This window comes from Uloborus diversus, chromosome 4 (genome assembly GCF_026930045.1).
Source record: "Uloborus diversus isolate 005 chromosome 4, Udiv.v.3.1, whole genome shotgun sequence".
Classification (NCBI taxonomy): domain Eukaryota; kingdom Metazoa; phylum Arthropoda; class Arachnida; order Araneae; family Uloboridae; genus Uloborus; species Uloborus diversus.
The window spans coordinates 110,056,302-110,075,588 of record NC_072734.1 but is presented as its reverse complement, the minus strand read 5'-3'; the positions used below and the strand labels follow the sequence as shown (position 1 = coordinate 110,075,588).

General features: G+C 33.3%; 1 protein-coding gene across 1 annotated transcript in view; it reads left to right on the top strand.

Annotated features, from left to right (window-relative positions):
- Positions 1 to 19,287, top strand: part of LOC129220758 (uncharacterized) — a 218,787-nt gene that overhangs the window by 142,377 nt on the left and 57,123 nt on the right. The window contains exon 2 of the mRNA XM_054855187.1: positions 4,304 to 4,357. The gene's annotated coding sequence lies outside the window, so the exon portion shown is untranslated. The remainder of the gene's footprint in view (positions 1 to 4,303; positions 4,358 to 19,287) is intronic.

Sequence of the window (19,287 nt, the reverse complement as noted above, 5' to 3'; positions counted from 1 at the left end):
CATCTTTGGAGCTATGCAAAATAATCAACATACAGGCAAGGTAACGGTCTCGGCGAATCCGGCTGTAAATATTGAGGTTCAAGGCGCTGGTGTCAAGAGGAAAAAATACACAGAGATAAATCGCGGCAGCGTATAATCCGTACCTCATTAATTTTACACTTTTTCAACAGATAATCTGCAGATTGTTAGCAAAAAAATAAGATACAATCCCTTTTTTTTTTTTGAAATTTCTAGCAAGTATTCACAAAATAAATAAATAAATAAATAAATAAATAAATAAATAAATAAAAATAAAAAATAAGTAAAATAAATAAAATGTTATAAATTATTGTCTGAAAAAGTGATGGGCCCAGGTCCCTCAGGTCCCTCCCACGAGCCGCCACTGCTTCCATAAAATCTAATTCCCCTACATTTGTAGGGGAGGTAGCTATTCCTGACCCTGCACCGCTCTGTGATTCTGAGTTAGAATTATCCTGCAAGTTTGTTACAACATGAGTGGGAGACTCCTGTGTGCAAGTTGAATCTGAAGAAATGACTCGCATTTTCGAGTAGGTTTAGTTTTAAAGACTTTCGCGTTTTGTTAAATTAGTGTTTAACTCTATATTTGGTGGAATGTCCCCGAGTAGGTATAGGAGGCCCCGACTTCAAATGGTTATTAAAAATTAAGAGATCGTATATAATTAGTTAGGTATTAAAAGAATTCATAGTATAGTAATTAAAATCAGTGTTTATTTTATAATTAAGTGTTCAGTTTAGTTGATTTTTGTACTAGAATTGTAAAATAAATTTCATTTATATGTTTGGGTAGGAAATCGTATGTAAGTATGACCAACTATTTTTTTACTTTTTAGTTCCTCTTTGATTTTTAAAGTCGGTTCTTTTTTTATTTAAAATAGTTTATTTTTTGCTTTTTAGTGGTGTAAAAGTACAAAGGGTAGAGTATGTAGCACACTTCTTACGTACATCTCGAGTGCGAAAGCGTCAAGTACAGAAGTCTGAAAACAGCTAAGATGAGAGAAAAAGATAGAGCACAGCGTCTCGGGAGACTTCCCGAGACTGTGCAGAAAGGCTTTTTCAAATGCGCAATTATTTACAAAGAAAATTGTCCTCATCATCAGTTTGACTTAAGCAAAGTATGCTTTTCAAAAAAAAAAAAAAAAAAGTCACGAGTCACTAAAAAACAACAGAAATCGTTTTAACTTTGTCCATAGAATTTGAAAAGTTTTCTTGATTTATCAAGGATCCTATTCTCAGATACTGACCTGATGACCATGGGATCACCTGGAAAGTATATACCTTTTCAAACGAGAAAAAAAGAAAAGAATTTTCCGAATTGGTCTAAGCGTGTTTGAGTTTACAGGGGACGTACATAAAAAGATTCCGACGAATTGAGAACGTCTTTTTTGAAGTCGGTTAAAAAAAGAAAGAATCTTAATGCGCATAACATTTTATACGATTGGCACTAAAAACTAATCTTTGTTCTTCTCCAGGATTTATTTAGTTAGGAAAATCATTCACATTTAAATGGTTTTAACTATTTTATATCTCATAATAATACGTGTCACGTAGCTCGTGAAAAAAGTAACATTTCTCTTTACTTAGCCCCGTTATAGATCAACATCACACTAGAAACAGATTATCTACTGGGTCATTCCATAGTGACTAACGTAACATTCGCAGCTGATTTTCAAACTCTTTTTACTTACACCGGGAATAAAAATAAATGTGTTTTGGTTTAATATGCAGATTTAAAATGTTCAAGGTGACTATTTTTCATTTCTACCAAGAATTTGAAGCAAAATAAGCGCTGGCAGGTGTTTTTTCACCAAAAAAGGCATTGTGACTAACGTAACATTTTTGCAACGCTGAGAAACAATGCTTATGTTACGAGGCAAATTTTTCTGAAACTTATGCAGACATTTAAAATTGGCCGATATGTTTGTAAGAGGTAAACAATCTATTTTTAAAATCGTACTACAGATTTGTTACAGACGAATTTTTTTTGGCCCTAAATGGTACTTTTCCGAAAAACTGTGTGTGACTAACGTAACGTGATTAACGTAACCATCAAATAACAAGCAATGAATGCATATAAAAAACTTTTTATAATTAATTTCTTGCTCTTATATTACTTTCACACTTTTTAGGAACCTTCTTTGTGTTGTATTATGGTTCTTTCTTTACTTTTTTTCTATATCAGTGTAAGAAATTGAATGGAAGGATTTAGTTCAATTAACTCAAATTGAATGTGCGAAAAAAAATAAACAAATGCAAAAAACTGCTTTTACAAACTCAATAACATCATTATTGGGCTAATTAAATCCTCAATATCTCTCTTTTAAAAAATTATTTTTTTGCAAGTTGGTAGTTTCACTGAATTTTAGTATTCTGCTGATTACTAGTTATCGTCATAAGAAACTCCGTAGTACTTTTCTACGGCATATTATTTTTTAAGGTTTACTGATTCATCGAGCGAATAGTGTTGTGCATCCTTTTGAATTAAAATGTAATATTGAAAAAAAATATTCGAACTTTTTGCAGAATGCATTTTAATTCCAGATATCATCGCAAATGTTTGAATTTCTAAATGATCATTCTTGCATTTTCTGAAATATATGGCAGCAGAGCTTATTGTCACTGTATCATGTAACATCTTCAAATGTTTTCCAACGAGAAGCCATTAGGTGGAGATGTATTTTCTAAAAAATAAAGACGTTCTTCTTTGTTAAGACTGTATTTCTGTTATCATAATTCTTAACCTTGGATTCTTGTGTTGAATGCACATTCAGCAGAGTACTCATTTTGCTTTACTCACCTTTTTTCTTTTTTAATAGTTCTTTAAATTGGAAGTATCTTTATAAAGACCTTTAAAAAAGTATTCTTCTAAGTAAATAGAAGGTCTACAATGTAATATTACTGGTATTTTCCGCCCTTTATATTTTTAATCAGTATAGAATGCCTACATATTCAAAATTGTTCATGAAAATTTGCATTAAATTAAATAAATTTTAAATTTTAGCAGTCATTTTTAAAATGTTACGTTTGTTACATGCTAACTGTTACGTTAGTCACAGATCAAATGTTACGTTAGTCACACTAATTATTTTATATCTACTGATACTAAAATAAATATTTTGCACTTTTTAAGTAGATATGACACAGATGTAAGAAAATAAAAAGTGCTTTTTGGGTCAATCATCTGGTTTGGTTTTTAAGCAGAAAATAGTACATTTTCGTGACTAACGTAACGTAAATATTTTCAGTTAAATAACCAAACTAATTAAAAGACTTATCTTATAATGTATGCAAAAAGAACAGTCAATTTTATTGGGCCAACATCTATTCATTTAGAATAAACATAGTTCTTTTAAAAATTTGCAAAAATTTTTACAGTACACAAGAAAACGTAGACGCATGTTTTTTGCACATGCTAAGCCTTTTCTACAACCCCGCACGTTTAGAGCCAGAAGAAAAACACCGAACGAAATTTTTGCAAACTGTTATTGGATTTATGTACTAGAAAGTATGCTGAATGAAATGATAGGTCACAATTAAGGCTTTGTGGAAAAAAAAAAATCTGAGGTTGAGGTCGACATTTCTATGGAATGACCCTACTGTGATGTTGTATATATGAAAATAAAAATACTACTAGAGCAGTGATGCTAAATGAATTTCCAGTTTGCTTCAGAGGAGTCGATTCAAAATTTGCGATATGAATACTAATGATTAATACAGGAGAAATATTTAGGGGGGTATTCCCTTAAAGCAAAAGCGCCCCTAAAAAGGAAAAATGCTCCTCAAACCCCCCTCCCGCTCTTAAGGGGGCACCCCTGATTAATATTAATATTTTATGGTACTTTCTTTTCCCAATAAGTTAGCTGGTTTTCCAGTCTGTTTTCAACTTTTCCAGGTGTATATTGGTAAAGGATGTGGACTTGCGTTTCTGTTCAAGCTGAACTCACTAAGACGTTTCCTTTTCATTGCATTACATGATTGTGTGTCTTAAAAAATGCGTGCTATCAAGTATTCTATTTAGGGTATCCTATTATTAACCTCGATTCTTTTTAATTTTTTATATATAATATAAATATATCATACTTTTTATAACTATTATTACTATTATATTTCAAAGAAAAAGGAGAAAAAGAGAAAGCCCCGTCGTAGTATCTCGAGTACTCTTGCTACAACTAGTCTGCTCTTTTTACATAATATGCCTTTTAATTTTATGACGACGCATTATCTCGGTAACTTTTTTATGTTGTCGTGAACCAAAATAAACTTATCAGCTCCGTTTTTGTTGCAGGCTGGTGCTGAGACGAAACTGAACGTACCTCTTTCTGAGTGAAGCATCTGAATGGTGAGTGTATACTTCATGGCTTTTCATATGCAATCGAGTCCAGAAAACTCGGTGTAAAGTTGACCGATAAGGGGTCGAGTTTAAAAATATTCGGTTACCGGGAATGGGCGCAACTTTTTCTTATTTAGCATAACAAATGGTAATTTGTTGCCACCAGTATTGGTGTTTTCCTGTCGCGTTATTTGGCTTTATACTTGGCAAGATAATATTTAAAATATATATATGAAATTATATAGTGCATTGAAAATTTGCAGAGCGGTAAAGCATATTCAGTTGAAACATATTTTCGTATATTTGCTTAATTATAATTGTAAATAATTTTGAAAAAGAAGCGAAAACGAATAAGAGAAACTAACAAGATCAAATTTAGTCAAGTTTATCGTTAATTTCAAACCAAAGAGGCTACTAAAAAGCAAATACAAACCTCCCCTGCTCAAGAGAAAATGATGTTAATATTGGAAAAGTATCGTCTCTCAGAAAGAAGCTACAACAAGCTATAAATTCAAATATTTATATAAAAAAAATAATGCATACAATGCAAAAGAAGCGCGCGCGCGCACACACACACACACACAAACGGATTTATATAAAAATAACGCGCAAGGGACCGAATTATTTGAAGGTGTATCGTGCATTGTTAACAGAACCGACCTGCTTGAATTCAGAAAGAGTATTTTCAACCGTAGGAAAGTTGATCACTAAAATGAGTTCCAGGCTTAGATATATAGGCTATAGTTGAAACAATTCAATAGACGCATTGTGATTTTTACTATTATTGCTTTTTTTTACGACGTTTGCTCCTTCATTTTATATTTGTTCACAATACGTTTCCATGAATAATACAATTTTTGTACAACATTATGAAATGTGGCAACAAAACAGTTTGTTTTCAAGCATTTTTTGAGAAATTTCAAATACTCAAATACCGGTATTAATATCGGTATTCCGGTATCATATTTAAAAAATACCGAATATCGGCATTAATACTGGTATTCCGGTATCCCGTTTCAAAAATACCGAATACCGGTGTTGAATTTTTGGTTCGGTATTGCAATCCTTATATGTATCTTACAAATATTCTTTTTATGTCATTAGGAGTCAATCAGACAATTACTAATCAGCACATGACGATTTTTTTTCACTCTTAAATGAATTTAAATGTATAACAACAATGAAAAAACAGGGCTTTTAGTAAATTGGAAAAAAAAAAGGAGTTAACGCAACGTTTAATGTTATGTTCTTGAGAAATTGAACTGACCAACCAATCAAATTTACTAAAATTAGTTTTTTTCCAAGTTTTATCATAAAATACGAACTAAATCATGCTGCAGGCGAAAGAATTTACTTTGTATGAGTATGTAGACTTATTAATCTCATTTTTAAATTTTACCCATCAGTTTAACTGAAATGCTTTAATAAGTCTTTTTTCCTTTTTCTCTATAAACTTTTGCAGAAATATAGGATGCCTATTGACGCTTAGAACTGATTTCTATCTAAATGAAAATTCCCGGATCGACGCAATTTTCCTTATCCCAAAACCTATTACCCATCCTATTAAATGAATATGTGTTTTCTATTTCTCGTTTTCCAATCCTTCAATGAGGTGTAGTTTGCATTTCGACCTAGCACATTTCAAAAGATTTAATGAATTCATGGATATTTGGTGGATGGAAAAGATGAGTATGAGAAGAAAATCGTCAAAGGAATTTTTGTGAATGGCGAAATTTTCCCGCACAGATTTCCCAATAGCAGAACAGAAACTCAAATAGACATATATCCATTGAATTAAGCGTGTTTGTACGGATGAGAGGATAATAGCGAAGAAGTCATATACAGTACTGGCAAAATTATTAGACGAAAGAGGTTTTTTTGTGCACTATTTTTACTAAAATACTATTTATTTTACTGTTAAAGTACAGTACATACTGTACACTTATTACTACGTTATTTTAGCACAATTTAATGTTTGCAGGTGGCAGCACTGTCTGCTTTGTTTATGTTCTTTGTTTATCTACCTACCAGGAATATAACCTCAATCAGCTTAAACAGTTCACTACTTCTTTTTGTTAGGGTGTTCTGTTGTATTTAAAATTAGTTTTATGCCATTAGTGAGTATGTGTATTGTGAGTATATATAATAGTGAATATAAACAATTGTTTACCTCCTTTTTTAAAAAGTTAAGAAATCGTGTAAACCTTGTGAAAAGTATGCCAAAACACTTAAAATGCTCATCAAGAACAAGGGAATGCATACTAAATATTAGATAATTATTTCACTGTTCGTTAATGTGTCTATAGTTATATAATCAATAAAGAATTTGTCTCTTAAACAGTCTTAGTCTAATAATTTGGCCAACACTGTAATAACGGCAGTTGTTTTTTAAAGTGAGGAATATTTGAATACAAGGCACCAATAAGGGTCCAGAAGGCTTTCAAGGAGGGTGCAGTTGATTTTCTAATTGACCTCTTACTGCGCATCTGATTTATACATTATGGGGAATAAGAAACGTAAATGTCTAAAACCAGAATTTGCGCTTGTTAAGTTAAAATGTGTGCATCTACATTCAATTAACTATCGGCGAAAAAATAAAAAATTTTTTTTTGAAAGTGTGAAAGGTCGCGGATAAACCGCTTACGAATAATGGAAGTTTGCTGAATAACAATTATAGACGATGAATTTGTTCAGAAAGTGCCCCACTCATGAAAAAAATAAAATTGCATTGCAAATATAATATAGTAGTAAACTTTAATTAGTAAATCTGTAATGTAATATTCATAGGGCTAATAATGTTTTGTTCTTTAAGTCAAAACCTAAATACGTTGCAAGAAAAGAAAAGTACATAAAACGAAATGAAATAAAAGGAACATTAAGGGAAAATAATAAGCAATCGTAGAATGCTCAAAAAAAAAAAAAAAAAACGCTTGCTTTTGAATGTAATAACATTCAAAAATTAGGCTTATTGACACTGTTCTACCGTAAATTACGTTTATTAAATAAAAATATCAAAATTCAAGTAAATCAACTTCGATAAAAAAAGGTTTCGGTTTAAAGTTACAGATAATCGAAATTTTACTGTAATGTCGATTTTCTATCACGCACCTGAGCTCTGTCAGACATAAACAAAAGAAAAGATACCAAACTGAATCATTAAACAACTAAAACCTACCTTAATTAACTATCCTGACCTTAGTAATGACCTCCGCCCACTGCTCGCTCAATACAATTCTCAATTAGTTATCCCGAGTAACAGGAACTAGAAATCAATCAATGGCGAACAACAATTTGCGTAGATGAAAAGATTTAGAACCAAATACTTCGGAAAGACATTGGACGAGATCAAAGCGGAAAGAATCTTTGGTAGTTGCTTTTCGTAGGGTTTCATTCTAATGAGCAATTAGGAAATGGTATGCCAGAAGATCATGTTGGTGTCAAGTTTCTCGACAGGTTTCCATTTAATTAATTACTTTATGCGTTATTGGGATTACAGGAGGATGCGAAGATGTAATTGCAAAACATTTTAAGGTCGGACACTAAAATTTATCTGTAAAAAAATATATGTATACAATTATACACACGTATACATGTATATGCATGCACTTTGATGGACACACATAGATAAGGTAATTCAAAGTTTAGATTGAAATGCATCCGTTAAACTAGGCTTGAGCTTTGTCATTCTTTTTAATGATCCGTTTATCAGATAGTTGTTATTATTATTATTACTATTGTTGTTGGTGGTTAATTGTTGTTGGTGGTGGTGATGTCAAAAATAAATTTTTGACATCTTTTATTCAAATTGTTTTTCGCAAAAACGAGTGTGTGTGTGTTAGTGCATGTAGGCGAGTGGATGGACGTGTGTGTAATGTAAGCGTGTGTGTGTGTAGACGTGTGTGTGTAGACGTGTGTGTGTGTAGACGTGTGTGTGTAGACGTGTATGTGTATGTATGTAAGCACGTATGTATGTGTGTGACGTATGTGTGTGACAGGGGTGTGTATGTGTAGACGTGTGTGTAGGCATGTGTGTAGGGCATAGACGCCACCACCCAGGAGTGGTCGAGCTCGTGGAGACCGGTGGACAGTGGAGTTCGCAGAACTGAACTTATTCTTGTTGCCATGGTAAACTTTGGTCAAGTAAGGATAATGAGCAATTTGTGATTGCTCAAAAAAAAAAAAAAAAAACTGACCCGAAAGAACGTTTTGCCTGCTACATTCAAAGGACGTGCGCAGAGCTTTCTTTATGTTAACTAGTTTCATAACTGATCTGTAGCAAAGCCTCCATAGCTCAGCGTGATGGTTCAAACCCAAAAAGAGGATAGATACTTTTAATGCATGTGAAAAATGACAAGCAGTAGGTTTGATTTACATAAGCTGAACTGTTGAAGTTAATAATGTTGAATCGATGAATCTAACTGAAACTTAAATTAATATGTTGTTTCAAATTTCAATACACGTTCAACAATAAAAGCTTTTGCCGACCACTCCCGTGAATGTCATTTTTAAAAGCCGTAACATTGAACTCGTTCATTAGAAGCTGTTCATTTATTATGAATGATTAAAAAATATTAACTAATTTAATTACATAAAAACCCAGATAGAAGTCTATAAAAAAAAACTTTATTCGTTAACTTGCCGGAATAAACAAGATGGTAACGAAAAGCTGAAGAGCAAGCGATGACAAATGTTTTAGTATTTATGCGAACGATTTGAAACAAATATATTTCCAGCCCAATTTTCTAAGCTGTTCACAGTTAAAATGAACGAAGTGTGAGAAGAGTGCGACAATTAGTGCACCAATGCCAAATTCCAAACCGTTCCCCGTTCAAAAGGACGGTCGATCGTTTTTTTTTCATTTTTAGGATATCGTCCTGCACCGTTCATGTTGAAGAGTCGGTCTACTTTAAACGCTATAGTCGGATGACTTTTTATTTTCCTTTTTTAGCCTACTTTTTTTTCCGTCCGACAAAAAAAAAAAAGAAGAAAGCATAAAATAAGGTAAAATGATGCCAACTTGGAGATGTCCCTTAAATTTCTCGCTAATTAAATAAGCGCAATGTTAAGTAAGCAAAGTCAACATACAGGTTAAGTTTCAAGAACTATGAAGTAAGGTAACTTTGACTAAAAATTAATGGAATAAACACTAATTTTAGCAAGATTACAAAGACAAATTCAGCACACGAGAACAAAAAAATATCTATCTACCAAATTTGTAGCAATAAATATACACAGTCACTGGTTGACGAATTTTTGCTTGGCAAAAATTAATAAGGTTAGTTTACGTATGTCCGCTTATTTCCAACACCAGGCTCATTTTGTTTAGAAAAGATAGTTTAAAGACAAGTTACTGTAAATTTGAATTTTTTTTTTATTACAGGAATCAAATATTTCAGGGAAGATCGTTTCTTTTTCCTCCCTGCAACATCACTGCATATACAGTGTTAAAACTTGTCTTTCAGCTCTAATTGATTTCGTTTTCGTAAATTGTGCGAAACCAATATGACTTATTACTTGAAACAGTCGCAAAAGCGTCCTTTTATAAAGAAATATCGATATTTTAATCATTACTACTGCTTTGCAATTAATTTCAAAGATTATCGAGCCTTAAAAGACTTATTTTCAACACAAACTCGGAGAAATTCATTAATAAATGAATTCCAACCGAGGATAAGATCATTTCTACCTGTTTGCTTGATATTGGAAACAATTTTTCCTCATTGATTACGACGCCAGATAATCAATGATGAAAAATGACTAAATATTTCCCACGTACCTTGACGTCACACTTCGTTTTATGAATGATCATTCAAAGTCCTGGAGTAATTCATGAATTTAATTTTTATATAAAGTAATAAATGTCCATTACATCTTTTCTCAACTTATTGGCTGTTGAGACCTCCCTTATAAAAAGATAAATAAAAAAAAGTTGTATTTTTAATTCAAGTGAATGAAATATTTAACTGCATAAGAAAAAATTAACAACATAGATTAAAAATTAGAAAATACGACCTACATTTGCGCTAAGACGATTTTTTTTACACAGTATGCACATCGGCCGGATTAAGCGAAGTTCGGTTTAATGGGATCCGTATTAAAGATGGTTAACTGTAATACATTAAAATACTGCTGAGCTACATTGTCCTTTTCCTGAAATATAGCTAGCCTGTTATAACCTCTTTCCTTTAATATCTATGGAATATTCACTGGAATTAATACATGAAGGTGGCGAATTAAAATCATAAAACAAGGATTTTTATACGTAGATTTTTAAAGAAAATTCTTGCTCGATGCTCAATTGTTCGACAGCATGAATTTGGGGTAATGTCAGACTGAAGTGTACTCTTTCGCCGTTATAGAAATTTATCATTGCCTTGAACTCTGGTATGTATCTGCAAAGAGGGTCGGATACAGACTAACATTTTAGGGATGAGGGCATGCAGAAAAATATAGAGTTCTGGGTGTGAAAATTTCTGGAACTGTTTGGGTATTTAAAAAAAAAAAAAAAACACCAATCTGGCCAGGAATAAGACGCCTAATAGGGTATAAACTTTGTTTATTCATTAGTAGTGAAAGGAAGTTTTATTTCAAGTATTTATTTAAGGAGAGAAACCAGTTTAGACGGGTCAAAAAATCCATTTTTTAAAATAAAACACTCTGAAAATTGAAAAATGTTCAGAGTTTTTTTCAATCGCGTTTTTTTCGAAACGACTTTTTTTTTCAACTGGTATGCATTCTAGCGCAAAATGTTATTGGCCAATCGTTCTGAAATTTGGTGTGAATATTCATTATTCAATAATACTCTATATGAACATAATTCTAGAATGATATTATTATTAAAAATATTTTTTAAATGCGGGGAAAAAATGAACGAAAATGGTCGAAAAACGTGAATTTTGTGATCAAACACCTCAAAAGCGTTAAATGTTTCATTTTTTTAAACCTGAATTAGGTTCATATTCTGAGGAAATATGTTATCAACAAAAAAATTGTAATAATTACAGATAAAAATTATGACTTGAGGAATGCACAGCAGCAACAAGCTCTGACGGCGACCATCCGTGGAGATCAGCTTCTAACTTCTATTTCTGGCAGAAATGACTAAATTACAACTATCCTTCCCTGTTGAAAAAAATTCACGAAAAAACTAAAATTTCCGCGTCCTAAACTGGTTTCCTTCATTAAACAAATAATAAATTAAATTAAAATAGTACAGCAAACACTACCTCTCATTGACTAAATATTTGAACGCAATGTGTAATAATATATTTGCATGATGCTCTACATTCATCCATCTTTTGTGCAATTATTAAATAACTAGTGGTACCCGCACGGCTTTGCCCGTAGTTTAAAATTGAAAGATCTTTTGGTTCACCTGTATATTTACAAATAATGCATGACGAACTTCTCGCTAATTGGCTATGTTCATTCGCTCTCCCATTCTGCGTTATGATAATTTCGTAATTTACTTGTCCATCTTATGATAATTTTGCTCCGGAAAGCGTTCTTAAAATTGAAATAGAAAAAAACAAAATCGAATTTTCGAAAAATCACCTTCGAGGTGCACACCCCCATGCTACAAACTAACTTTGTGCCACATTTCATGAAAATCGGCCCAACGGTCTAAGCGCTATGCGCGTCACAGACATCCAGACAGAGAGACTTCGAGCTTTATTATTAGTAAAGATGATTACATACACTACTGAAGGATGTATAATATTGTCAACAGTTTAAGAGGGAGGTGGATAATGATCCCCATGACCCTGTCCTTGTATTCGCCCCTAACTTCAAACTCGTAGGAAATTTTACATTTTTATTTCATCGTCTCGAAAACTGAATTATTCTATCGGAAAAACCCAATACTTCAAACTTACTCTTAATTTCCTCTTAACTGCTAACTGCTCGTGTATTTCACTTCACTGAAGCATTATGGGAAAATGCCGGAAACAAAAAACACAGCCACATCGCAGACCCACCCTAACCAAACGCAAATCTAAAGAAACAATAGAAGGGTTCATAAATTAGATTTTTCGAGCGGTTATATCAAAGGTACCAAATACTTAAAGAGTAGTCTTTATTAGTGAGTTAATAACATTTGGTCGCTATTTATGAATGCTCATAGTTTATTAAATTATCGAATCTCTTTGCGTAATTGATAAATTTATAGCTCCTCACTTCAATGCACTTTGATTTACTACATTATTAATCGCTACATAAGACGTGTTTCTCGTTTCATAAATTTAATTATATAGCTTCATAATCAAATTAGTTTTTCCGGTTAAACTGAAAGTCTCGTGAGAATAAATGCAATAGAGAAAATTACTTTTGGGAAAAATGGAACGTTTTGAAAGGCAAGGCATGATTTTTGGACAGGTGAATTACTGAGACACTGCGAGAAATAAGTATTTGAACGAGCAAGAAAAAAAAAAAAAAGTCTGCATTCGATACATATCCAACATTTATAATGCTGAATTGCAAACTGCCTTAGGTTTAGTATAAAAATATATGTAATTAAACAATAGTACGTTTTAGCTTTTCTCATAGTTTTGTTTGCCATAAGTTTGAGAAAATTCCTTGTACGCTTGACGCTTTAAATGGAATTTTATTTTGTTTTTAAAAACGCAAACTGCTTTGCTGTAAAAGCTTTTGCATTTCAAACTTATTTTCTAATATTCAATGCTTTTGAATAAATTCTATGAATTACTGGAAAATATTGTAAATACGCACATATATCGTCGCCTCAGAGCAACAGTAAGATGTTTAATCCCAGAAATAGCACTGATATCTTATTGTTGCTTTGAGGCGACGATGTATGCATTAAAATTAAAAATTTAAAAAAAAATGAATGGGTATTTAAACAGCTCTTTAAAAAATACGAGTACCTAAAGGAAATAGATATAATTACGGTAACTCAGCAGAAAAAAAAAAAAAAAAAAAACCTTAAGGTCGGTTTTTATTTTACTTCAAGCGGAATTTTCATTTAATTGTCGCTGCTTCAATTGTAGTTTTCTTGTAGTTTATTTTTTCATTTTTATTCTTTTCGAGTAATTGTTTATTTTGTATTCACACATTGGTAGCCTAAAGTAAAAAATTAATGAAAGATGTATATGTGGCTAAGTAGAAAATGGTACTTTTTAAATTTCCTTACGTTTTAGAGAATGCTGGAATATTTTTCTCTGAAACTATTACTAAAAAGTAATTAAAAGATTCTGCATTAATGAATTAGCGTATTACGTAAAACTTTGAAAACGTTTTATTAGTCTGGTATTTAAAAGTAATGTAACACTACTAAGTAATGTAAATAAATGTACTAAGTCATTACTTAGTACATTTATTTACATTACTTAGTTAACTTTACTTAGTACTTAGTACTTTACTAAATACTTTAATGTACTAGCTGTACCCGCACGGCTGTGCTCGTGTAATTAAGTTAAAAAAAATTTTTAAGTTTATAATTAATTTGAGTTCTGAAATTTTGAATCCAAGTTATGTTTTTCGCTATCACGAGTTGCGACAGGATCCTACTTATTGGTTACTACCCTATTCACTTGCTTCTAGAAACGGCTCCTGTCCCTCCTCTTGGACAGTTACGTGTGTACAGTTGTGTATGTGTTTGTATAGGCTTGTGTGTGTGCGTAGACCTGTGTGTATGTGTGTAAAGGTGCGTTTGCATATCTGTGTGTATTTGTATGAGTGTGCGTGTGTGCAGGACATGGACGCCATCGACCAGGGGAAGCGGCTACCGGGAGGAGTCACGCCTGCAGAGGACGGTGGGGTTGAAAAAGGAACTAAACAGCCAAAAAACAGCAAGGACAACAATTTACAATCGTGATTACTCAAGAAAAAAAAAAGAAAGAAAGAAAAAAAAAAAACGCTCCCTAAGCAAATGTAAATTTTTCATCCCACTTTAAAATAAAAAGAAAGATTCTGATTGGTTAATTAAATTGTGCACACAACTTTACCTAAGCTGCAATCATATTCCATGAAATAATAATTAAAAAAAATCCCGATATGATGTCGACAATAGTCCGATTATAAGTGCAAATTTTTAACTTTTGATTTTATGGTGGTATTGCAGTAATAACATGTTGAACTTTTACGTGAAATACTATAAAACTTAATGAAGTTCAATATTTATGTATGGTTATTAAGTTTAATTGTTTTGATTTCTAAGTCCAACATATATTACGGCGTCACTGCAATACCGCCTTAAAATCAAAAAATAAACTTATGGCTGTATTGAGCGATGTGTACGAATTTCTGAAGACGGACTCCCACTCTGCCGTATTTAGGAATCACACTCCTGTGTTATGTCCTCTCAAAGCTTTCAGCAGTGCTATGTTTTATTCGAAATCGTCATCTTCACCACAAACAGTTGAATAAAATGGAATTCTTGATGCAAACAGCAAGGAGGGGAAGTCAATTTAATCCACGCATTCCCTCCGTAGTTGAGTGCACATCATTTTCTAATTGAGGAATGAAATGCAGTAGGATCATCCGTAAATACGAAGTTCCTACTTTGTTTGATATTTTTCAATCAGTCAGATAATTCTTCTGTTCTTCGCTCTCAGCCATAATGAAATGGCACAGATTTCTCTTTCGATTAATTAAATGTTGAGTTTGCAAGATCAACAGAATTTCGCTTTCTCAAATTTTGATGTTTCTAAGATTGGGATGACTAATTAAACGCATGCGTTCGTTTTAGAGCAAATGAATACGCACTGCGTTAAGGTACAAGTATAGAAGGTGCAATTAATTGATATATATTTATCGACGCTTTGTTGAATTTTTCGTTTATGAGTTGCAATCCAACGGAATGAAGAAATCATTGAAGTTGTTCGCAAACTTTCCTTTCTTGCTCATTAGATTTGATAACTTTTTAGGGTCCCCAGTCACTAGTTTTGCTCAAATACTTTTTTTTAATGAAAATTTCTCTTAGAACACAGAATCTCAAGATTTTGTTGACAATATTTGCAACAATGAAATCTTCACCGTGTGACGCCTGAAGTTTCAATATGAGACACTATCTGTTATTTCTCTTCTTTGTTTGTTTAACTCTTTTTGCAGATTTAGTAGATAAGTTGTTGCCGTCATATACCATTTCCACACACACATAAACATATTACACAATTTATTGTCTAAGAATGGTAGCTGAATAATTAACACAATAATGCTCTAAAGTTTATCTTAGTTTAATCTTCATGTAGGTACAAGGTGCAGTAAAAACAACATTAAATCGGAGATTATTGAGAAAAATGTTTTAAATTAAAAATAAAAAATATGTTTGCATATATATATATATATATATATATATATATATATATATATATACATACACTGAAGAGCTAAAACATATTATGACCACCCCTAACTTTTTCAAAGAATTCATCTGGATGACATGGAGACCACATGATGTGGGGTTGGTATATAACTGAGGCTGAAGAAGGCCAGGCTTCATTCGAGCACTTTCTTTTGCGAATTATGGGAAAGGGTAACGATCTTAGTGAATTTGATACAGGCCAGATTGTGATGGCCCGAAGACTTGAAACGAGTAACTGCAAGACTGGTAGGTTGTTCACGATCTGCCGTTGTTAGTACTTATGCAAAGTGGAAAAAAGACGGTGAAACCAACAGTAGGCGTAAAGGTGTTGGACGGCCACACGTCATCAAAGATAAGGGACGTCGGAGACTAGGCCGCTTGGTAAAGCAAAATCGGAGGCAGACAGTTGATCAACTGACAGCTCAATCCAATGCAGTTGCGAGTGAAAGTGTTTCCAAACACACAGTTCAGCAGGTTGGATATGGGACTGCGCAGCAGACATCCTACTCGTGTGCCTTTGTTGACCAATCATCATCGGCAACTACGCCTACAGTGGTCGCGAGAACACCGAGACTGGTCTTTAGATGACAGGAAGAGAGTTGTCTGGTCCGACGAATCGCGATTTCTCGTTCATCACATGGATGGTCGTGTCAGGGTTCGACGTAGGCGAACAGTTGCTCCCATCTGGTACCGTCGGTCGCAAAAGCAGGCAGGTGGTGGCATTATTATAGTTTAGAGACTTTTCCTGGCAAGCTCTGAGACTCTTAGTTGTGGTAGAAAATACCATAAAAGCTGTGGACTATCTGAACATCGTAGCAGATCAGGTGCACCCATACATGGCGTCGGTCTTCCCTACTGGAAATGGCATCTTACAGCAGGACAATGACCCATGCCACAAGGCTATAATTGAGCTGGAGTCGACCCAGCATCATGATGAAATATTCCGATTGATGCCCTGGCCACCAAAGTCACCGGGTTTAAATCCCACAGAGCACATTCGGGATTTCATGGAAAGCCAGCTCAGCTGAAACACCCCTTTGTCAAGAAATCTCAGTTTTGCGTGACCGCTGCATTAACATTTGGTACAATCTATCTCCAGACGTCCACCAAGAGCTTGTGGTATCCATGCCAAGGCGAATCGCAGCTGTTTTGCAGGCCAAAGGTGGCACATTGCGTTATTGATTGGGTGGTCATAATGTTTTGGCTCATCAGTGTATATCCATAAAAGCAAATTGAAAATTAGAAAATGCTTTTTATTTTTTTAAATACGTGTACATCAGCCACTCTTTAGCTGTTAATTTTCATTCAAGACACTGAAATACTCAAGTTCGCTGAAACATCTTGTAATAATACTATGATAGATATTTTTAGTTAATATTCCGGTGAATTTTCGTTTTCAGCTATTTTATAAATGAGGTATTGAGAAGCAAAGGGATGCATGTGGCAAAATTAAACATTTTGGAGATAACCAATACAAATGGTAGGTGAACCCCTCCTCTATCTGGGGCCAAGATATAGTACTAGTAGTTCTGGTAGGTTTCGGTATACAGCTTGATTTAGAAAAAAATTTCAATGAAAGCCTACCTAGGATCTGATTTTTAAACGCGTTTTACTCAAAACTTCAAAATATCCACTTGCATCCCTTTTCTTCTCAGTAATGAAGTAATTTCCGAAAGTCGTTTATTTTTTATCGTCATAGTTCTGATATCAGAAATTATAGTTGAGCATTTTTGCAGTTTCGGGGTAACTCTAATCGTTGAATTATTCAAAAGTTTCAAAACTGCCTGTTAAGTCTTTAAACAAATTATGAGGTAACTTTTCCCGGTATTTACTGGATCTGAAATTTAGTATAATGGTGAAACTAATGTGTTATAATATGCTGATATTTTTAATGTTGCACTTAGGCTTTCACCATTACGCTAACTATAACAATATAATACTTTTGTTTGCTTTATATCTCGTTACAAATGTTTACTCAATATCTTGTGTAGATATACTATTCGTTCATTACTCGTACTCATAAGAGTGTTGAATAGGGATACGTTGACATTGGCGATGTTTTTTTTTTTTTTCTTTTTTTTACTTTCTTACTTGGCTAAAATGGGAAAATTTCATTCACGTTGAGGTTTGAGTTGGTGCTTAAATTCTACATTATAATTAAACGCTTACGATTTTTTAATGGCTTCATATATTTATTTCGTGATTATTTTACATTTCAAAAGAAATTTAACAGTTGAATTTAGTTGGTGGAATTTATTTCGTGGTTATTCAAACATTTACTTCGCGGATTATTTTGAATTTCAAAGAAAATTTTAAAGCTATTGAATTTAGTTGCTGGATTTTTTTATTTTATAGGAACTTTTCTCGTTCTTTTATGGCTTGTTTTAGTTATTTGGTTTAGAACTTTATTTTAAGGGACCTTTTTATGGTTTTTAAATTGGGATTTAAGAAAAAAAAATGAAGGAACAAACCAAGAAACGTCAGAAAAATCACAAAATTACATGAAGTTACTTTGTAACTCATTTAACAGAAAATTTTTCCATTTTCGTTTCACAATACAAAGTGACTAAATAAGCAGTGTAATATCTTCTTTTAAAACGAATGAGAACAGTGAGCTATCTCTATTAAGTAGCAAATTTACTACCACTCTCATTTCGGTAGGAGAGATTGTGTGGTTTTTTATATAAACAAGGTCGCTACTACAAAGAACCATTGATGGTAACAATGTTCGTCTATGGAAGCAGCTTCATAATAAAACGTTTAAATCAAAATTATTTTACTTTATCGCAATGCTATAAAATTTATCGAAAAGGTGCGAAAATTCATATTCATGGATGAACTTCTTAAGAAATTTATCCATTGAAAGAATGGATAAATTTCTTAACATAAGTGATTTTTGAATTAAGAAATTAATTCAGTGTTTGAAACGCTTTGCATTGGCGCAGACTGCGAAATTAAAATGTTAGGGAGGGCGGTGTTGAAGGGTAATTTTCTCACTTTTGGGGGTTCTAGCGTTAGGGGGAGGGGGGTGTCTTCGCGATATTTAGGGGGTGCCTTTGATCTTAGAGGGGCGGGGGGGGGGGGACACCCCTGCATTAGCTTGGTTAAACAATGCAAAGTAGCGATAGTTTATCGTAATCACTTGGACAAACCAACATGCACTTTCATTTGCACACTTGTTTACTTGCTCTTGTACAACTAGATGGGGTCTCTGCGCGCTTACTCAACTCTATCCCCCCAAATCAACTTGTGCTCAACCTCTCCGGTGTAGTAGACTTCCGATTAAAACCGGCCTCCGCTTAACTGAATCTCTGCTTCAACCGGTCGCAATTAATTTTCGAAAAACAAGTTGTAAAATGATTCAAAAGTTCAAAACTCTATATAATTGCGAAATTTAAATAAAGAAAAATTAATTTGAATTTTGACATCTTGAATTCAAATTATGTTTTTCGCAATCACGAATGTGTGTGTATGTAGGCGTGTGTGGGGGGTATGTGTGTTTGTGTGTAGGGGGGTATGTGTATGTGTGTGTAGGCATGTGTGTTTGTGTCTGTATGCAGGCATGAGTGTGTGGGTAATTGCGTGTAGGTGCGTGTATGTGTAGGTGTCTGTATGTATG